The following is a 12,634-nucleotide window of genomic DNA, read 5'->3' as shown; positions in this document are numbered from 1 at the left end:
ATGTTTTTGAAGGAGTTCAAAATAGATCAGTCAAAGAAGGGGTTCTCACCTGAGTTGTAAGGTGTGAAGTTGAGTAAGACTCAAAGCTTGACCACGGCAGAAGAAAGAGGAAGGACAAAGGTCGTCCCCTATGCTTTTGTCATAGGCTCTATACGGTATGCCATGCTGAAGTACCGCACCTGATGTGTGCCTTGCCACATGTCTGGCAAGAGGGTACAAAGGTGATCTAGGAGTATATCACCAGATAGCACTCAAAATTATCCTTAGAGGAATAAGGAAATGTTTCTCGGTTATGGAGGTGATAAAGAGTTCGACATAAAGAGTTACGTCGATGCAAGCTTAACACCTATCCAGATAGCTCCGAGTAGAGATATCGGATACATATAATGGAGCAACAATTTGGAATAGCTCCAAGGGGAACGTGGTAGCAGCATCTACGATATGACATAAAGTTTTGCGAAATACATAGGGATCTGAATATGGCAAGACCCGTTGACTACAACCTCTCTCACAAGCATAACATGATCAAACCCAGAACTCTTTGAGTGTTTATCACATAGAGATGTGAACTAGATCATTGAGTCTAGTAGACTCTTGGATGTTGGTCACATGACGACGTGACCTGTGAGTGTTAATCACATGGCGATGTGAACTAGATTATTGACTCTAGTGCAAGTGGGAGACTGTTGGAAATATGTCCTAGAGGCAATAATAAATTAGTTATTATTGTATATATTTCATTGTTCATGACAATCGTTTATTATCCATGCTAGAATTGTATTGATAGGAAACTCAGATACATGTGTGGATACATAGACAACACCATGTCCCTAGTAAGCCTCTAGTTGACTAGCTCGTTGATCAATAGATGGTTACAGTTTCCTGACCATGGACATTGGATGTCGTTGATAACGGGATCACATCATTAGGAGAATGATGTGATGGACAAGACCCAATCCTAAGCCTAGCACAAAGATCGTAGTTCGTATGCTAAAGCTTTTCTAATGTCAAGTATCATTTCCTTAGACCATGAGATTGTGCAACTCCCGGATACCGTAGGAGTGCTTTGGGTGTGCCAAACGTCACAACGTAACTGGGTGGATATAAAGGTACACTACAGGTATCTCCGAAAGTGTCTGTTGGGTTGGCACGAATCGAGACTGGGATTTGTCACTCCGTGTAAACGGAGAGGTATCTCTGGGCCCACTCGGTAGGACATCATCATAATGTGCACAATGTGATCAAGGAGTTGATCACAGGATGATGTGTTACGGAACGAGTAAAGAGACTTGCCGGTAACGAGATTGAACAAGGTATCGGGATACCGACGATCGAATCTCGGGCAAGTATCGTACCGCTAGACAAAGGGAATTGTATACGGGATTGATTGAATCCTTGACATCATGGTTCATCCGATGAGATCATCGTGGAGCATGTGGGAGCCAACATGGGTATCCAGATCCCGCTGTTGGTTATTGACCGGAGAGTTGTCTCAGCCATGTCTGCATGACTCCCAAGCCCGTAGGGTCTACACACTTAAGGTTCGATGACACTAGGGTTATAGGGAAAGTATGTACGCGGTTACCGAATGTTGTTCGGAGTCCCGGATGAGATCCCGGATGTCACGAGGAGTTCCGGAATGGTCTGTAGGTAAAGATTGATATATAGGAAGTATGGTTTTGGCCACCGAAGGTGTTCCAGGCATCACCGGTAGTGTACCGGTACCACCGGAGGGGTCCAGGGGTCCACCGGGAGGGGCCACGGCCCCGGAGGCATACATGGGCCATGTGTGAGAAGGGACCAGCCCCTAGGTGGGCTGGGGCGCCTCCCCACCATGGCCCATGCGCCTAGAGAGAAGAGGGGGCAAACCCTAAGGGTAGATGGGCCCTAAGGCCCATGCCTGGTGCGCCTCCCTCTCCCCCCCACTTGGCCGCCACCCCAGATGGGGATTGGGGCTGCCGCCACCCCTAGGGGGGAAACCCTAGGTGGGGGCGCATCCCTCCCTCCCCCCCTATATATAGTGGAGGCAAAGGGGCAGCCCAACAGATGAAGTTCCTCCCCTGTTGGCACAGCCCTACCCTTCTCCCTCCTCGTCTCTCGTAGTGCTTGGCGAAGCCCTGCTGGAGTCCCGCGCTCCTCCACCACCACCACGCCGTCGTGTTGCTGCTGGATGGAGTCTTCCCCAACCTCTCCTTCTCCCCTTGCTGGATCAAGGCATAGGAGACGTCACCGGGCTGTACGTGTGTTGAACGCGGAGGTGCCGTCCGTTCGGCACTAGGATCATTGGTGATTTGGATGACGACGAGTACGACTCCATCAACCCCATTCACTTGAACGCTTCCGCTTAGCGATCTACAAGGGTATGTAGATGCACTCTCCTTCCCCTCGTTGCTAGATTACTCCATAGATTGATTTTGGTGATGCGTAGAAAATTTTAAATTTCTGTTACGTTCCCCAATAAGACAACTCTAAATACAGCAAAAAACAACTCAAAAATAAATAAAGCGAAAAAAATAAGAAAAAAAGCCCACCTACTGGGCCACAACGGCCTGCATACGACTAGAAACCCAAATTCTAGTTGGGCTAGGATGCAGGCCCGCTAGCCCAGTAGGCCCAACAGGGCATCGCAACAGAGGTAGGCCCAGAAGGCCTGCTTAAGAGAGGAGCTCGAGATAGCAGCGACGGCGGGGCTTATAAGCAGGTGCGAGTGCCCCTCGGCTAGCGAGGTGGGACTAAACTTTTGCGCCCCTCGCCTGGCAGCGCACACCCTTTAGTACCGGGTCATGGCTCCAACCGGTACTAAAGGGGGGGCCTTTAGTACTGGTTGGCGGCACGACCCGGTACTAAAGGGGGTGCGGTTCCCGCCGCTTCGCCTGGCCAAAACAGACCTTTAGTACCGGTTGGTCGCTCCAACCGGTACTAAAGGTGGGTTCTATATAAGAAAACACTTCAAAAAATTGTCAGTTTCTCATCTCTCCCTGCTTCTTTCTCCTCTACCCCGTCACCGCTGCCCCTCGTCGCCGCCCCCGTCGCCGTCCGTCGCCGTCCCCGTCCCCGTCGCCGCGCCCCGTCACCGCGCCCCGCCCCGTCGTCCCCGCCCGGCCCGTCCCCGTCCCCGTCGTCGCCGCCCCGTCCCCGTCTCCGTCTCCGTCCCCGTCCCTGTCGCCGCCCACCGTTGTCGCGCCTCGCCGGTGAGCTCCTTCCCCGGCCGCCAACCACACACACACACACACACACATTGTTATAGAATTGTTAGCAATCTTTCTGTTTTTTAGTTATAGAATTATTAGAAATGTTAGTTTTAGTTATAGAAATGTTAGTTATATAGAAATATTAGAAATGTTAGTTATATAGAAATGTTAGTTATATTAGAAATGTTAGTTATATAGAAATGTTAGTTATATAGAAATGTTTTTTAGTTATAGAAATATTAGAAATGTTAGTTTTAGTTATAGAAATATTAGAAATGTTAGTTTTAGTTATAAAATTTAGAATTTGCATATATGAAATCACAATCCATCATTTAAAAAATGTTACTTTACTTTTGCAGCATATAGTATTTGTTGTCGACGATGCCTGGCGCGCATCCTCGCCGTCGATCCGTTCGCGACGACGTCCTGCTTCAGAGGACCCATGTCCGGGACTGGGCTCCGTCGGCTGGCACTGGGAGGTGCTACCTTCAGGGCGCGACGCTTGGTGAGGAACCCGGCCCCGGGTCCCATCGTCGACCCTCATCTCCTTTGGTGGCGTTCGCGTGGGCCACTTTTGGTGCAGAGGGAGCTGGCCCCACCGGAGGTGGTACGTCGCCGTGTCAGGGAGGAGGACGAGCACGTCCATCGCTACATGGCTGCTATGGACGTCAGGTTCTCCAATACCTGGTAGGTTCTTTGGGGAGATCCCCCGAGCTATGATCCAGTGATGGTTCCTTCACTTTGGTTGTCCACCGCCTAGATTACTCTGGCAGGTTCTTTGGGAGAAGAGGCCCTGTTCAATATCATACGCAATCCTCGCGGGCCAGATGATGATCAGAATGAAGAATATTATGACGGCTCCGAATATCTAAACAACACCGGGGAGGGTGATATGATATTCGATCGCAACGACCGAATTGATGAAGTCATGAACTATGAACATGACGAAGAAAATGTTGATCTTGAAACAACAAAGACCGGCGAGGTATATATATATATATTTATATAAGAAGGCATCTGGTGATCATCACATGTTTTAAATGACTTGAAGATATATTAACAAATCGATCTTTCTTCTTTCATCCATCCGAATCGAGCAAATCTTCAGGCAACAGGAAACGAGGCCCGAACAAAAAGTTGAAGGAGGGCGTAAAGTACAATATCGAGGCCATCAAACCTAATGGCGAACCATTAGCGCCTAAGAAGATTGCGGACAAGTTCATTCATCAGTGCGGAGTCCTTGTGAAGGACCAACTCCCGATCTCCCTTCAAGAATGGAGAGAGCCAGCAAAGCCACGTCCAGGAGTTACTTTTGTCGACGACAGACAAAAACTTCTGCTTTGGGAAACGCTCATGGAACATTTCACCCTACCAGATCATTTCACAGATGCAGATGTGGAGAAAGTCAAGGACGCTGCTTTGAGGAAGATGGCGGTTGCATTCAAGAACCACAAGATTCGTGAATGGGCCAAGTACGTCAAGGGAGGAAGGAAGACTCCAGTATTCGAGGGAACACTAGAGAAGCAAAGTGCTCATTGGGACGATTTCGTGAAATTCAAGGATTCGAAATTATCTAAGGAACGGTCGAGAATAAACAAGGCCAATGCCGCAAAAAAGGATAAGTTCCATAAGCTGGGGCCAGGTGGCTATGCGGTGGGAATGCCTAAGTGGGATAAGTCTGAGAAAGAGATGCTGGATGCAGGTGTCACTCCAGAAACATTGAGCTGCCCCCCAGGTGCAGGACTTGGTTCTATGCGCATGGGGGGAGTTGGACCCGAAGACAGGCAAAGTTTCGAAGAAGGCATGTCTGGACATAGCCGAAGATAAGCTACTTGTTGCAATAGAAGAGGCTCGATCGGGGGTGTTCGAGCCCAACAGAGAGAACGACGAGCTTACCCGTGCCCTGGGAAATCCTGAACACCCGGGAAGAACACGAGGCATGGGAGCTATTCTGTGGTATGAGGGGTTTTCGGACTGGAACGCCGACTACAGAACCCGTGCGAGAAAGAAGATTGCGGAGGAGAAGAAGAGGAAGATGGAGGAGGAGCAGAGGAAGCTAGACTATGAACGCCTTCAAGGCCTAGAATCAGCGCACGCGGACTTGGCAGTCAAATTCCAGCGGCAGCAGGAGCAGATGGACTCACTTAGCCAGCAAAGGAGGTCTCAGCAGCTAGCGGATGATCCACCATTGGATAGCACCATCCCATCCATGCTGAGAAGCAGCATGGGTTCCGCCCCGGGCGACACATTGTGGATAGCTACCCAGTGGATGACATCATGGAGAACACTAACTGCGAGCTACACTTCAAAATGAAGAACATATCCATGAAGGTGGCGGACGCCCTTGCTGGGAGAGGCGACGATGAGCACACACTGGGAGAGGCCAACCATCGTATCATCCTATGGAGAAAGGATCGCATCATCTTTCGAAGGCCACCGACACCGCGTCATCCGACTCCTCGTTGAAGTCCGCCACCGAGTCAGCAGACTCCCGCCACTACAAGAAATACAGTCAATTATGACTCCCCATTTTGGTCGTTGATTCGTCATATTTATCGTTTATTGACCTTTTTTGACCAAATTCAGAAGGTCAACAGTTGGTCGTCAAGAACGAACAAACTTGACCTTTTTGGAATTTTGGTCATAGCTAGACTGACGACCAAAATTTCAGAAAGGTCACTACCCACTTGGCCGAGCCATGTAGGATCTGACGTGGCTGAGCTAACGTGGCATTGTTAGTGACCAAATGGAATCATCATAAATTTCATAGCCCAGTCCACCAATCTAGCCTACATGGGCCTGGCCCAATACCTTTTTTTATTGAAATGGTCTGATTTATTTGGGCTGATGCATTATTTTCAGAAGCATGCATATCTCACGTATGAAAACAAGTACAACAGAATACGATATTGCAGATAAAATGTATATTTCATTTCAGTAACACATCACATGAAATACAATACATCATCCATTAACTCCTCTACACAGCAAGGTCCAAGGTCCAACAAGTGCACAGCAAAATAATGCTACAAGTCAAGTGCACAGCAAAAAGACCCAACAAGTGCACAGGTGCACAACAACATAGTTCTACAAAGTTGGACGAGATGGCCAAATTTTAGTTGATCACACATAACATCAATGAGAAACGAAGCTTCTTCTGCCCTTCGCTTCTTTTGAGTGCTTCAGATCATCCTGGTAATTGGAACAATCAAACATAAGAAAGCACACAAAATATGAGCAAACAAAAGATAAATGGAGGTTTTACATTCAGCAATTAACACAAGAATAATACATGCTCCCATAGAAATTTCAGCAATTGCAAGATTATTCTTGTGTTAGCTCAACACTTTGTGCAAAAAAACTCACATTAATAACTTCCAACATGAAGAGATGTGAATCATATATCTTTAACACTGTAAAATAAACAGCACCGACATGAGCACCACAACACAACACAGGTCATATACCACCAAACCAAACTCAACACAAACAACACATGCACACAAAGTATGCATGGCTAAAACACAACCTCATATGTAGACTTTAACTTAATTCATGAGTTTGAATCGAAAGAGTAACAATCAGAACCATTTCCTGTTGTGATGTCGACCTTTATTGTTGAACAGGAAAATGCTAACAGCTAGTTACAGAGATAAACATAATCCTCCCAGAAGAGTCTTGGCAATTTGCATTAAATATTAACATGGTTGCAAAACTTCAGTTTGAGGGTAGCATGTTTCTATAGCCTTTACTTGACTGGAATTACAAAATGAAGCACATGAACAAATAATACGAACAAGCAACCCCATGAAGACCGCTCACTTGAATCTTGTTTGTACTTTTTTTGCAGATTAAGATGTGGGGAAGAGCGTTACCTTGATGGGATCTCAGTAGTAGCATACAACCTGGATAGTTTAGACTAACTCCGGAGGAAAAATATTACATTTTCTCGAAGGTGAGATTGAGCTAGACATTGCCAAAAAATCCTTGCATTCACTTGGTTCAGATCTTCCCTATGAGGTGATGAGCATTCCACTGCAGCAAACCAAAAGATAAAAATCAAAATACAACCACTTTCATAGAGAAAACTACAAGCCAAGTTTAGCTAATATGACTTCTATAGCATGCAAGATGTTTCTTAGATCAACAAAAGTTGGATGAACATTCTAAAATCAATCTAATAACTAGAGTAACATATAAATGCAGATTGAACAAAAACAAGAACAAAAGATACGACGAGGAACCCTTGAGCGACATATAAAGAGTAGAGTATTCAATGAAGGTCATATTTTCCAAAAGACTGATCAAAACAAGAAATATTCGAGTCTACTAATTTATTACTGAATCACATAACATCATAGGAGAAAACAATGATTTTCAAGTTTAACTAAGACATGCATATAGGCTAAGGAATAGTAAGTCACAGCCAAAAGCATTTCGACTTCCATTTATTTGCACCCACACAATCATCATGTGCTCACAGTTCATATCAGGTTATTTAATTATGTAGCTCCGCATTGTTGCTGGCCTGACTAAACTCGTCCTCTAGCATACGGGGATACGACAATTTGATTAGGTAAGGATTATATGAATATAAAAGGACATTGCTACAAGGGAAAGCCTGCTGTGGTGTTTGCAGATTATTTGCAGCTGGCACTTATCAACATTATTGACATTGTTTATGACTTGGAAGTCAGTAAGACACTAGCTCAGCTGGTGCAGAGAAGTTGATTATACATGTCCGTGCTGCTACACTGACTGAGGGTTCCCATGGAACACTCTCAACTAAACAAGCTTTTTCTCAGTGATGAGAGTATCTACTTGCTCTATCAATAATCAGTCAGGATTTTGTTCTTACCATGCATGTTCAGGCATAATTACGCAAAAAGACTTTGTCCATCACTGGTAAGATACACTAACATGCGTCCGTGCACTACTCATGCATGCCTATAATTTGTTTGTTTGTACACTAGCTGCAAACGAGTGACACAGTTAAGAAAATGGCATGAACATATATCTTCTCTGGCTGCAAATAACATAGCAGCAGATACTGTACTGAACCCACCATTGATAAATTCCCTCACCAACACTGGCACCTTCAGAGCGGCAGGTTTTAGTTCCTATACATAGCAGCAGATTTGGCACATTCAGATATTAATTTGAGCAGCCACAAACACCTTCGTCGATCAATAGTGCTCAGAAAGAAAAGAAAGAGACTGACCGATGCTGAACTCTAAGGCGAGGACGGTAGTGCGGATGGCCCAGACGTGGCTACGAGCGGCGTGGTCATCTTGGCCGCGTACACAGGATTCCGGGGGGGGGGGGGGGGGGGGGGGGGGGGGGGGGGGGGGGGGGGGGCTTGCGCGCGAACGCACGCATCTCCTTTGCCACTGCGAGCACCGCCGCCCGCCACACGGGCCGGCGCCGCATCGCCTCCGACGCCGTGGCCATTGGAGTTGACCCAGTCAAGCGATGCGGCTCACCCAGCACCCGCTGGTCCAGCGACAAGCACAACGTTCGCTGCTCCGGCAGAGGCGGCAGCGACCACATCGGCAAGGTGGTGAACCATCAAGCCCCGCCCTCCGTGGTGACGCGCGCGGCTGGTGCAACAACGATTCTAGGTACCCGCCGCCGTCGAGGTCTGTTCCCACCGCCGTCCTGGTGACCTGCCGCCGCAGCCGCAGGATGGTTAGGCCAGATCCGTGTGTGGATTGGATGGATCTGGCCAGATCGAGGCACGACGAGGAGGAGGGGAGGGGGTCGTGGCCTCGTGGGAGAGTGCCAGACCCGGGGCAAGGGGAGGGGGTGGCGGCACTGGAGGGGATTCGGGAGGAGTTAGGGTTTCATACATTTTATATGACATGGGCTGCTCTGGTTTGGGCCGAGAAGACGCGCGCGGGTAATCGATTTGCAGAAAAATAGGCTGGGAAATTTGGCACGAGCTGAAAATTTGGTGGACATATGGCGCGAGCCTTTATTAGGAAATGAGTTGGCATGATCATATAACTGTTTAGCAGTAGTTAGAGCGTTCGATAAAAACTACTAGTGCCACTAGTGTATAAGAAAAAGGTATTATGTTCTTATTGGCAAAAAAGTATTCTATTTTGCTACTTCCTCCGTCTCATAATGTACGGCAAAAAACATTTTACGTTATGAGACGGTTACATTATGAGACAGGGGAAGTATTACGTAGCAAATTAACTTGAATTATATGGGCCTAATGGTCAGCTTATATTGCATAAGGTTTTGATTTTTGATATATTTTTTCAAATGGAATCGTGTTAAAAATGAATATTCATGAAACGGCAAATATCAACAGTATGACCCATATATACACAACTCCTAAAGATCTTTTTTTATTTGGATATGAAATAATATTGATAATCCTCAAAAAATTACAAAAGGGTTGAAGCAAATTTGAATCCTCCAACTATTTTAAAGTTTTTTAATTGAAAGTAAACAAAAAACTATAAAAGCGAAGCCCTTGCATTTTTTTAACACCTGTCGGGTGTAGATATACCACGTTGGTCCTGCACGCGTAGGTTGATTTGACACGCATGGCTGACACATAAACAAAATTATTACATGTATACATGACACATAGGCAAAATTGTTGACGTGCCTACTCACCCACCCTTACTTGGGCCTATGAACATATTAATTTGGTTAAGGTGGACCCAAAATATGGCCATGGATAGTGCTATACATTTTATGACCAATTGACGTGATGCGGCGATGACCTTTTTGACAGATATTGTCACAATGGTGGGGGGTTTGGACCCCTCTGGTCAGCCCTTGACCATTTCGTCAATTTTGGTCACTAATCTATGACCAATAAACCATGGTCGTTATATTTTTGTCATGAACGGGCATATTTCTGGTAGTGCGCTCCTCCAAGTCCACCAACGCGTCAGGCCACTCCTCCTTTAAGTCCGGCACAGATTCAGGCCACTCCTCCTCCTCCAAGTCCGGCAAAGCGTCAGGCCACTCCTCCTCCAAGTCCGGCACAACTTCAGGCCACTCCTCCTCCAAGTCCGGCACAGCTTCAGGACACTCCTCCTCCAACTCAGCCACGTCAGCCGTCTTCGCCGCCTCAGCAATCACGGAAGAGAGCCGCCTCAGCTATGGTGCGTAGCGGTACAAGTCGAGGTAGTACTGGAGGTACAGGCGGAGGCAAGCGATTTCAATATGGTCCAAGCCTCGCGCCTCTTCCGCAGAGGCCTTACGACAAGTCCGAGGAGGAAAACGTAGCCATATCGAATGCCGAGGTGGAAGCCCATTTTGCACCGAAACCGCCACCGCCGCCAAGGGAGAAAGTGCCTGTGGAAAAGATTGACCACTTCATTTGTATGGCTAGAGCACCAGCTCCGAAGCCTGTTGACACAGACTATGAGCGCCACATCAAGAAGTTAAATCGAGCACGTCTACAGAAAGAGGCGAGCTCGAGCTCGAGAAAATCAGCTGACAAAAGGAGCGGTAAAACCGTTCCCCAGCTGGGAGAACAGGCGGCGCAATCAATCCCCCCGCTTGTTGTGCCAACAACACATGAGAGTAGGCACACCCAATATTATTGTGGGCAAACCGTTAACGTTCCCGGGGTGGGCGATGTGGTAATAACCGAGGAGCATATTGCGCAGGCTGAAACGATCGGGATCACTGTTGGACAACTGCTCGATATCGAGCACATGTCTCCGACTAGAGAGGAGGAAATAAAACGGAAATATGTCCAGGGCCAACCTTTGGTCGAGCCAGACGAGGTCAATAAGCTCCCAACGAGAATGTATGAATTGCATCAATGGTACATGGACATTACCAAGATTTCCAATCGAGAGTCCCTCAGTGAATGTCAAGAAGGATCATTACTACCATGAGAAAGCTGTGACCGTTGAGTATTCAGAACTATTTCAGCTATACAATCAAGACGCACTCGACAAATCTATCGTCAGTTGCTATTGTCCGTAAGTGATTTATTTCTGTAATTTAAGTCTCAAGCTAGCTGCAGTGATTATTTTGATCAATCATTACCTGTAATTATCCTCACTATATTCTTTTCTGTGGTATTATGCAGGATGAAGATTTATGAAATGAAAAAAGGTGGACGCTATGGCATTGGGTTCGTTGACCCAAATACCATTAATGAATACACATGGAAAATAGATTCATATTACGAAAAAAGTGTAGAGGAAAGCATGCTAGAGTTCTTCAAGCGCCCCAAATACAATGAAGATATACTACTTCCTTACAACTTCGAGTGAGTCACACTGTCTTGTACTACAAATTCTGTTTTTGCCTACTAGCTAGCTACATGCATGTTTTTGCTTACATATACCCGCTTAATTAAGACATGCAAACGTGTGTGCATGCAGATTTTCCTGGAACTTGTTAATCATTAAAGTTGATGAAGGAACAGTTGAAGTACTACACTAGTAGAAAACAGAGCTTTAAAACCGGTTCGTAAGGGCCTTTAGTGCCGGTTCCATAACCGGCACTAATGCCCCCCCTTTAGTACCGGTTCGGCACGAACCGGCGCTAAGGTGCCACCACGTGGCGTGAGCTCGCGCCCTGGTATGGGGGACCTTTAGTACCGGTTGGTTTAATTTTTCTGAATTATTTGGTGATTAATCTCTAATCACCTCTCTTAACTACTCAAGTGTGGATCACTCATTCCAAATCATCTAACTTCCCGACCGGTCACCCATCCCTCTCACCACTCCAGCCCGAGCACGCTTAACTTTTGGGTTCTATTCTCCCTTGTTTCCAAGTCTGCACTTGTTGTTTTCCTGACAATAGTAAGATGCCAATCCTATTAACCCTCAGGAGTTTAGCTTGAGCATGAAGTCACACATTTCACTATTTGAGTTTGAAACTATTATTCTAAAAAACAGTAATTATTTAGTAACACTAATATTTCTTGAATAAGTTTGACCATAGTTTGACAACAGTTTGACCATAGTTTGACCACAATTTGACCATAGTTTGACCAGATTTGACCAAAATTCAAAAAATTGAAATAATTATTTAGTAACACTAATATTCTTGAATAATTATGTAGTAACATTAATACTTCTTGAATAAGTAGTTTGACCAGATTTAACAAATTTTTTTTAAAAAAACTTAAATTTGACCAGATATTTTTTTCCTTTTGGAATTTGAGGATTCTAAAAAATTGCAAACAGGCCGTAGGCGGGCTCCATCGGATGCGGATTTTCGTGCTGAATTTTTTTATATATTATACGTTTTTTTCCGACATCGTATGCAAAAGTTATAGCCGTTTTACATTTTCCCTACACTTTTTGCAAAACATGTCCAAATTTAAGTTTTCAAATTTTCCTAACTAGTAGATGTAGTAATATAACTACCTCTCGAAGGATTTTATTTTTTGAAGTTTTTATCATTTTCTTTTGATTATTTCAGAACTGAAATGGCGACACACAGGGGGGGGG

The 12,634-nt window shown here is 45.8% G+C and overlaps 1 long non-coding RNA gene across 1 annotated transcript; it reads right to left on the bottom strand.

Moving 5' to 3' along the window:
• Positions 1 to 6,192: 6,192 nt before the first annotated feature.
• LOC125524359 lies at positions 6,193 to 8,315 on the bottom strand. The gene is made up of 3 exons (XR_007290699.1): positions 8,257 to 8,315; positions 7,067 to 7,226; positions 6,193 to 6,383 (listed from the first exon to the last, which is right to left on the bottom strand). It is a non-coding gene; the product is annotated as an uncharacterized LOC125524359 (long non-coding RNA).
• Positions 8,316 to 12,634: the final 4,319 nt, after the last annotated feature.

This window comes from Triticum urartu, chromosome 7, assembly GCF_003073215.2.
Source record: "Triticum urartu cultivar G1812 chromosome 7, Tu2.1, whole genome shotgun sequence".
Lineage (NCBI taxonomy): Eukaryota > Viridiplantae > Streptophyta > Magnoliopsida > Poales > Poaceae > Triticum > Triticum urartu.
The sequence above is the reverse complement of the archived record's forward strand: the minus strand, read 5'-3'. Positions and strand labels throughout refer to the sequence as shown.